The sequence below is a fragment of the Tamandua tetradactyla genome, chromosome 1, assembly GCF_023851605.1.
Source record: "Tamandua tetradactyla isolate mTamTet1 chromosome 1, mTamTet1.pri, whole genome shotgun sequence".
NCBI lineage: Eukaryota > Metazoa > Chordata > Mammalia > Pilosa > Myrmecophagidae > Tamandua > Tamandua tetradactyla.
This window is the reverse complement of record NC_135327.1, coordinates 194,636,129-194,645,565: the sequence shown is the minus strand read 5'-3', so window position 1 is coordinate 194,645,565 and position 9,437 is coordinate 194,636,129. Positions and strand designations below refer to the sequence as shown.

Below are 9,437 nucleotides of genomic sequence, written 5' to 3'. Positions count from 1 at the left end.
GCTGGCCGTCTCTCCAGGCCTCTGGGTTCCAACAACTTTCCCTACGGTGACTTTTTTTCTGCATCTCCGAAGGCCTGGGCTAAGCTGAGTGCTGAGATGAGATATGCTGAGCTGCTTGGGCTGTGTTATGTTGTGCTGTCTCATTTAAGCACCAGCCAATTAAGCAAACATCATTCATTGCAGCACGTACACCTCCTAACTGACTGCAGATGTAATCAGCAACAGATGAGGTTCATGTACCATTGGCTCATGTCCACAGCAACAGAACTAGGTGCCTTCACCTGGCCAAGTTGACAACTGAATGTAACTACCACGGTCATGATGTATAAAACTTTTTTTTTTATTAATTAAAAAAAGAATTAACAAAACAATTAGAAATCATTCCATTCTACATGTACAATCAGTAATTCTTAATAACATCACATAGTTGCATATTCATCATTTCTTAGTACATTTGCATCGATTTAGAAAAAGAAATAAAAAGACAACAGAATAAGAATTAAAACAATAATAGAAAGAAAAAAAAAAAAACCAAAAAACCTATACCTCACATGCAGCTTCATTCAGTGTTTTAACATAATTGCATTACAATTAGGTAGTATTGTGCTGTCCATTTCTGAGTTTTTATATCCAGTCCCGTTGTACAGTCTGTATCCCTTCAGCTCCAATTACCCCTTCTCTTTTTTTATTTTTTTTTAATTAACGGAAAAAAAGAAATTAACCCAACATTTAGAAATCATACCATTCTACATATGCAATCAGTAATTCTTAACATCATCACACAGATGCATGATCATCGTTTCTTAGTACATTTGCATCGGTTTAGAAGAACTAGCAACACAATCGAAAAAGATATAGAATGTTAATATAGAGAAAAAAATGAAAGTAATAATAGTACAAACAAAACAAAACAAAACAAAAACCTATAGCTCAGATGCAGGTTCATTCAGTGTTTTAACATGATTACTTTACAATTAGGTATTATTGTGCTGTCCATTTTTGAGTTTTTGTATCTAGTCCTGTTGCACAGTCTGTATCCCTTCAGCTCCAATTGCCCATTATCTTACCCTGTTTCTACCTCCTGCTGGACTCTGTTACCAATGACATATTCCAAATTTATTCTTGAATGTCTGTTCACATCAGTGGGACCATACAGTATTTGTCCTTTAGTTTTCGGCTAGACTCACTCAGCATAATGTTCTCTAGGTCCATCCATGTTATTACATGCTTCATAAGTTTATCCTGTCTTAAAGCTGCATAGTATTCCCTCGTATGTATATACCACAGTTTGTTTAGCCACTCTTCTGTTGATGGAGATTTCGGCTGTTTCCATCTCTTTGCAATTGTAAATAACCCTGCTATAAACATTGGTGTGCAAATGTCCGTTTGTGTCTTTGCCCTTAAGTCCTTTGAGTAGATTCCCAGCAATGGTATTGCTGGGTCGTATGGCAATTGTATATTCAGCTTTTTGAGGAACCGCCAAACTGCCTTCCACAGTGGTTGCACCATTTGACATTCCCACCAACAGTGGATAAGTGTGCCTCTTTCTCCGCATCCTCTCCAGCACTTGTCATTTTCTGTTTTGTTGATAATGGCCATTCTGGTGGGTGTGAGATGATATCTCATTGTGGTTTTGATTTGCATTTCTCTAATGGCCAGGGACATTGAGCATCTCTTCATGTGCCTTTTGGCCATTTGTATTTCCTCTTCTGAGAGGTGTCCGTTCAAGTCTTTTTCCCATTTTGTAATTGGGTTGGCTGTCTTTTTGTTGTTGAGATGAACAATCTCTTTATAAATTCTGGATACTAGACCTTTATCTGATATATCATTTCCAAATATTGTCTCCCATTGTGTAGGCTGTCTTTCTACTTTCTTGATGAAGTTCTTTGATGCACAAAAGTGTTTAATTTTGAGGAGCTCCCATTTATTTATTTCCTTCTTCAGTGTTCTTGCTTTAGGTTTAAGGTCCATAAAACCGCCTCCAGTTGTAAGATCCATAAGATATCTCCCAACATTTTCCTCTAACTGTTTTATGGTCTTAGACCTAATGTTTAGATCTTTGATCCATTTTGAGTTAACTTTTGTGTAGGATGTGAGAGATGGGTCTTCTTTCATTCTTTTGCATATGGATATCCAGTTCTCTAGGCACCATTTATTGAAGAGACTGTTCTGTCCCAGGTGAGTTGACTTGACTGCCTTATCAAAGATCAAATGTCCATAGATGAGAGGGTCTATATCTGAGCACTCTATTCGATTCCATTGGTCGATATATCTATCTTTATGCCAATACCATGCTGTTTTGACCACTGTGGCTTCATAATATGCCTTAAAGTCAGGCAGCGCGAGACCTCCAGCTTCGTTTTTTTTCCTCAAGATGTTTTTAGCAATTCGGGGCACCCTGCCCTTCCAGAGAAATTTGCTTATTGGTTTTTCTATTTCTGAAAAATAAGTTGTTCGGATTTTGATTGGTATTGCATTGAATCTGTAAATCAATTTAGGTAGGATTGACATCTTAACTATATTTAGTCTTCCAATCCATGAACACGGTATGCCCTTCCATCTATTTAGGTCTTCTGTGGTTTCTTTTAACAGTTTTTTGTAGTTTTCTTTATATAGGTTTTTTGTCTCTTTAGTTAAATTTATTCCTAGGTATTTTATTCTTTTAGTTGCAATTGTAAATGGGATTTGTTTCTTGATATCCCCCTCAGCTTGTTCATTACTAGTGTATAGAAATGCTACAGATTTTTGAATGTTGATCTTGTGACCTGCTACTTTGCTGTACTCGTTTATTAGCTCTAGTAGTTTTGTTGTGGATTTTTCTGGGTTTTCGACGTATAGTATCATATCGTCTGCAAACAGTGATAGTTTTACTTCTTCCTTTCCAATTTTGATGCCTTGTATTTCTTTTTCTTGTCTAATTGCTCTGGCTAGAACCTCCAACACAATGTTGAATAATAGTGGTGATAGTGGACATCCTTGTCTTGTTCCTGATCTTAGGGGGAAAGTTTTCAATTTTTCCCCATTGAGGATGATATTAGCTGTGGGTTTTTCATATATTCCCTCTGTATAAAACTTTTTATGTGGCATTGGATTAGATTGTTAGTATTTTGTTGAGAATTTTTGCATTTATATTCATTGGGGAGATTGGGCTGTAGTTTTCCTTTGTTGTAGCATCTTTATCCAGTTTTGGTATTAGAATGATAGCTTCTTAAAATGAGTTTGATAGCATTCCTTTTTCTTCACTTTTTTTGAAGAGTGTGAGCAGAATTGGTGTCGGTTCTTTTTAGAATGTTGATAAAATTCCCCCGTAAGGCCATCTGGTCTTAAGCTTTTCTTTGTGCAAAGATTTTTGATGACTGGTTGAATCTCTTGTAATTGGTTTCTTGAGGTCTTCTCTTTCTTCTTAAGTCAGTATAGGTAGTTCGTGCATTTCTAGCAATTTGTCCATTTCATCTAACTTTTCTAGCTTATTGGCATATAGTTATTCATAATATTCGCTTTTGATTTTTTAAATTTCTTCATGATCTGTGGTAATGACTGCCCTCTCATTTCTGATTTTGTATATTTGCATCCTCTCTTTTTTTCTTTGCTAGTCTAGCTAAGGGTCTGTGTGAGTCAGAGTTCTCTAGAGAAACAGAACCAACAGGAGAGATCTGGAAATACGAGATTTATAAAGGTGTCTCATGTAACCATGGGAATGAAAGAATCCAAAATCCATAGGGCAGGCTATGAAGCTGGTGGCTTCAATGAAGGGTCTGGACTAACTCCACAGGAGAGACTCACTGGCTGAAGAAGCAGTGAGAGAGTCTCTCTTCTGTAAAAACACCAAACTGTTGGATTATCTCATGTGGGAAATGCGCCTCAGTCAATTGCAGATATAATCAGCCACAGATGCAATCAACTGATGATTTAAAATACCAGCCTTCCGGTTGACCAACTAGCCATGAAATATCCTTGCGGCAATGGTCAAGCCAGTCTTGCCTGACCAGACAACTGGGCATCATCACTTGGCCAAGTTGACACCAGCACCTAACCATCACAGGGTCTATTGAGTTTCTCAAAGAACTAACTTTTGGCTTTGTTGATTCTTTCTATTCTTTTATTGTTCTCCAATTTGTTTATTTCTGCTTTAATCTTTATTATTTCTCTTCTTTTGTTTGTTTTGGGGTTAGTTTGCTGTTCTTTATCTAAATTCTCTAGGTGAGCAACCAAATCCTCAAGTTTTGCTCATTCTTGATTTTTTTTCCTACATTGAAAATTTTTATTTTGCTAAAATGTAATACAACAGCCCACATTCTATGGCTTCCGAACATTTACCACTGATGGTTTCCAGAAGAGGCTGCTGTACTTAGAGTTCAAAAGCAGTTCAGATGCTTGAAATTCTGTGAAAGTCCAACTTTCCCTTCTTTCAACCCAAATTAATTTTTCTCTTCAGAAGTCTGGTTGGATGTTTTCTTTGTTTGCCTCTCCATGTTGCTGCTTAATTTGATAGATTTCATTTTCTGGCTGTACAATAGTCCATTCAATCTCATAATTCTTACTAATCAGGGATACCCAAATTGACTCCATTTTTCTCAGTTTAGATCCAGTTGCATGTTCTTCCACCGCCAGTTTAAATCTTGAATGTTTCTTTAACTTCTGGAGCTCTTTCTGTGCATGTTCAATTACATGAACTAGATTTTCATCTTACACTTTCCAAACATTGCATCCATGCTGTGACAGTAGCTCCAGACTCTCAATTCACATAGCCTGATGCTCTAACTGGGCCATAGAACTGTTTACACATTCTTGCCATGCAGTAATATATTTTCATACTGCGCAATTCAATTGGTTGTTGGGCAGTCAGTCTTTCAAATTCACTTCCCATTATGTCAGTTTCAAAAGCAGAATAATCTGGGGCTGTGAGGTAGGTCAAGCTGTTCTTAATAGTACAGTATCTGCGAGTTTCTTCTTCCACCAGTGCCGCAGCTGAAACCAACTTGCAAAATTCCCATTAAGATTTGTATATCCTTGGTTTGCATTGAAGGTTTCCTTTTGCACTTGGCTTGTTGGTTATTCTCTGTCAAATCAAGGTTCAGATCTCATGTAGGGGACGCAATTCAACTTGGGGGTCTATTAGAAGCTAAGCCAGGATGCTTGGGTACTTTAGTGGTAGAATGGCTGCCTACCATGTGGGAGACCAAGGCTTGACTCCCAGCCCATGCATCAAAAAAAAAGGTAATAATAATTACATAAAATAAAAATTTTAAAAACAACAAAAAAACACACCTCAATAGTAGTAGGCCCCAGAATCGATATGAGACACCCCAATATAAAGTGGAGGGTGAAATCAGACTGGTGCTCACCAAAGGGAGAGGAAACTTAAGAAAATAATGATAATGAATGAAGTAGAACAATAAAAAAAATATGAAATAAGAAATAGAAAATAGTCAATAAAATATTTAAAAATCTATAAAAATAAATAATAATGAAAAAAAATTATGCTACTGATAAAAATATATGGAAAGAATATGTTTTTAAAAGGAGGAAAGAAAAAAGGACATTAAGAAAAAATAAAAATAAAAACTTAGGCTGATAGTTAGTCTGCCTGCACTTACCCATTCTCTCCAGCAGGTGGCACGCCTAACGAACCTCCTCCCCTCAGGCTTCCCCCTCCCCTGCCTGTACTTATCCTGGCAGGTCCGAGGCTCCTCCTCCCCCAAGCCCGCCCCACCTGGCCCGCAGCAGCTTGAGGACAACTGGCAAGTTGAGCTGGCACCCCCCTCCCGCCGCCACGGAGGTCACTTGACGCATCCCATTCTCCCTGTCCCTATATCCCCCTCAGCACCCTCCTCCCCAAAACTACCTAGAGACCCAGTTTGATTATTTACAGCCCCGGACACAGCCCCGGTCATTTTCTCCCCGTCCCCTATCTGTTTCACGCAGCAAGCGTGAACTCAATCCACTCCCCTCCACCATCTTCCCGGAAGTCTCCTTTTGTATGTTTTTGCTTTTTGTTTTTTGGGGGGCGGTTGTTATTAGTGTCTGAAATCCTTGTTTCTCTGTCACAGCTTCTGAGGTACCTGCGGGAGGAAGTCAGGGGCCCATGGCGGCCCACCAGCTTTCCAGGCAGAGGCAGATCTCGCTGTCTCCCCATAGGAGAGAAAACTCCCTCATGCTGCGTCAGGTGCTGAAGTGCTCAGAAAGCAACGCTGGCGGGCCAAGGAGGAGAATCCTTATCAGAAACCTAAATGGGCTTTTACCAAAAAATAAGCCCTGAAATAGATGTGTTTTTCTTCCCATTTCACCACTTCCCAAGAGAAAGCAGTGATCAAAAACTTTTCTCTGGCCTCTGCAACCACCAGGGCTCTGAGATCCATCCTTTGGTACATAGCAGCGAGCAAGGGTGTCCCTAGTGCCGGCTGGGGCAGGAATGCTGGGGTTGGGTGTCCAGGCTGCCCGGTGCAGGCGGCAGACCTGAAAGGGGACAGACAGTGCTTTGCAATGAAAGACAGTGAAGGGCTGTTGTGGGAGCCTGTTTGTTCCTTGTGTTGTTTATTGCCAACCAAGACAAAGTGTATCCTTTGTATTCTGAAGATGGTGGCTGTTCTCTCACCTCCTTAGCTAGCAGCAAAGATGCAAAGGGTTGAAACGCTTCTGAAAGATTCAAGAGACAGAGGCCAGGCACATGAGACACCGAAAGCAGAACCAGAAGTAAAAATAGAAAGCTCTTAAACTCTAACCTCTTTGGAGGCTAAAACTGTTTGTACCCAGAGTGATTTTTTTTTTTTAAGTCAGGGGCACTTAAGAAGTGACGAAAGAACTGATTTTGAAATGAAGAAAACCACCAAGAAGAACATAATTTCTGTAAAAATTTATAGTAGTTTTCTACCCTCCCAGCTTCCCTTCAGGGGTGACATTATCTCTGTACCATTTTTTTTTTCCTGGAATTTCTCTACCTATATAAAAGGAGAGTTTCTGCGGTGACTTGGCCTCTACACCAGATTGTTCCTTTGTGACGTCTGAGATTCACCCCATGTCTTCAGAACACCGCAACACAAAATAAGAGCTCCAGGAATTGTCTGTCTTGTCTTGACCATGTCCCCAGTGGGCACAGTATCTGGCACAATTAACGAATGAGCAAATGAGAAAATAATACATCCTCTTTTATCCCGGGTTTCTCCACATATCCTAGGAGTTATGCAGGAACCTTCTTAGATTATGTTGCTGGGAGGAGTTAAAATAAGAATCGAAACTGAATCTGCCTTCCCTGCTATTAGGTCCCTGTTGACTCTGCCTAGAAACACAAAGAGTAGGGGTTAAATGACCACGCAGGGACATTAGGGGGACAGGGGATGTGCACAGCAACACGGGGTCCTGGGTGCCAGGGATTGAGAGCAGGGTTATGACCACTGTCATTGGTGCTGGAAGCTCTTCTCCACTCCACAGAGCCTCTCCTTGCAATGCCACCAGGCAGGAGGAGGGGCAGGAAAGGAAACGCCCAGAAGGGTGAAGGCAGAGTGAGCTGCAGTGCCCAGCCCCAGCACCTCTCCTTGACAGGACTGGCCAGGGGTGCCATCGGGAGAACTGCTCTTGTTTGATGTTTAAAAGAGTTAAGTGTGGGGTGCGAGGGCAGTTCAGTGGTAGAATTCTCATCGGCCATGTGGGAAATCCAGGTTCAATTCTCAGTCCATGTACTTTCAAAAAAAATTTTTTTTTTTCAACAAATCGTGCTGCAATTATGGGACAGTCACATGGAAAAAGAATGAAACGTGACCGTCACCATACAGCATGCAAAAAATAATAAAGGGTAGGTGTGCCTCTTCCGTAACACACACTGGAATTCACTCAACGCTCCTAGATCCGGCATCCTTGGGAGATTCTACCCCAAAAGGTAGGAAATGCAGCAGGGAGGTAAGAGAGTTTGGCTCAGCTGGCAGGGTGATTAAGCCCAGTTGTCGTCGGATGGCCTCTTTGACAAGATAAGCTTATCTGGTGCATTGCCATGGATAGGGAGGGGTCCCTGTAGGGAGGTGGCTTGCCCCTTCACTCACAGAACAGAAATGATCCCATCTAGTCTCCGTGGGGACAGTAGGGACAATTTTCTTACCTTCCTGGGAGATGCTCTTCTCTTCTGTCTCTGGGTATCCGAACACTGCAGCCCATGCTTGGCCCAGCAGCCCTGATATCCAAGCCCCACCCTGTTTAGGGGAAGAAAAAAAAATTCAGAAGAATAGAAGTTTTGCTCGTGCTCAAATCTCCACCACGAGGGTCCGCTCTGTCCGCTGTGCCCAGCGTGACGGTGCATCCCAGGATCCTGGTACTGAGGGGGTTAAACACAGGAGCCAGGCTCCTGACCAGCGGGGTCCCTCCTCCACATACCTATACCCATTTCACCTGTTGCCAAAGTAGTCTTAGGGTTCCAAATGACTCATTTAGCCACAGGATTGCTTCTCCTCCCTCGGTTCCAGAATCTCCTGGGAGGAAGCATTTACCTTTTGACAACAGGTTCCTTTCCCACAGCCAGGAAAGGTCTCCTTGTCTCCCAGATCTTCCCCATTACCTGGTCCATTTCGTTTCCCTGAGGCAAATTGCATCCAGCAGCCCAGGGGCTCCCACAGCAACATCTTTCCCAGCCAGAAGGGCCTCGTTGGCTAGGATTCTTAGAGGGCCCCCACCCGCCTTTAGCCCCAGCATTCTCTTCCTCCCACCACCTCCCCCAAACCTCTCCAGCCCCTGATTCTGACCCAGAGAAAAAAAAGCCTGACTAGGAGACAGTTGGAACTAAGGCAATAGCTTCCCTGCCCCCTGGTGGGCATCTGGGGAGTACACGATGGAGGGGAAAGTACGGGGTTCGGGCGCTAAGAGCTGCAGTGCTTAAGCAGGTTGCACCCTCCCTCCGTAGGGAAGCAAAGGAGCACAGCTGGGTGGATTCAAGGCTCGGTGCGGTGCGGGTGCTGGTTACCGCCCTGATGCCCTATGCCCCCATCTCCTTCCGAGCAGGCTTGGATGGAAGCCACAACTCCCCATGGCTTATGACCTTCCAACGTGCTGGCCCAGTCCCAGGCCAGCTCCTGCATGACTGGGGACGCAACCAGCCACAGGAAACTCTCTCCAAGGCTCTCTGCCTTGGCCTTTCCTGGGGCCCCTGGCACTAGACCGAGCTCCAGAGCTTCAGGGGCAATCGCAGGCCCTACCCCAGAGCGCTCTGTGATGCTGCCATCAGAGGATCTGCGGGCACAAGCTCTCTTCAAGAGCCATAGCTGCCTGGCCTTTGCCCAAAGACTCACACTGGTCCCCCCAGATGACCCCTTTCTGCAGGACCTCTGACTCCTTACCGTCTGAGCCAGGGTCCCCAGAGACTTCCTCTGCACACAGGGAAATGGACATCTGAGATTCGATTTCTGCTTCCTGAGTTTACAATTCCTCCTCTTGGGCCTTTTAGCCAGCCTGTTTCC

At 42.9% G+C, this 9,437-nt stretch overlaps 1 long non-coding RNA gene and 1 pseudogene across 1 annotated transcript; both read right to left on the bottom strand.

Moving 5' to 3' along the window:
* Nucleotides 1–2,931: 2,931 nt before the first annotated feature.
* LOC143682290 (pre-mRNA-splicing factor SPF27 pseudogene) lies at nucleotides 2,932–4,984 on the bottom strand (annotated as a pseudogene).
* An 824-nt stretch (nucleotides 4,985–5,808) lies between these two features.
* LOC143687749 (uncharacterized) lies at nucleotides 5,809–8,718 on the bottom strand. The gene is made up of 3 exons (XR_013177675.1): nucleotides 8,543–8,718; nucleotides 8,090–8,180; nucleotides 5,809–7,276 (listed from the first exon to the last, which is right to left on the bottom strand). It is a non-coding gene; the product is annotated as an uncharacterized LOC143687749 (long non-coding RNA).
* Between the last annotated feature and the right edge of the window lie 719 nt (nucleotides 8,719–9,437).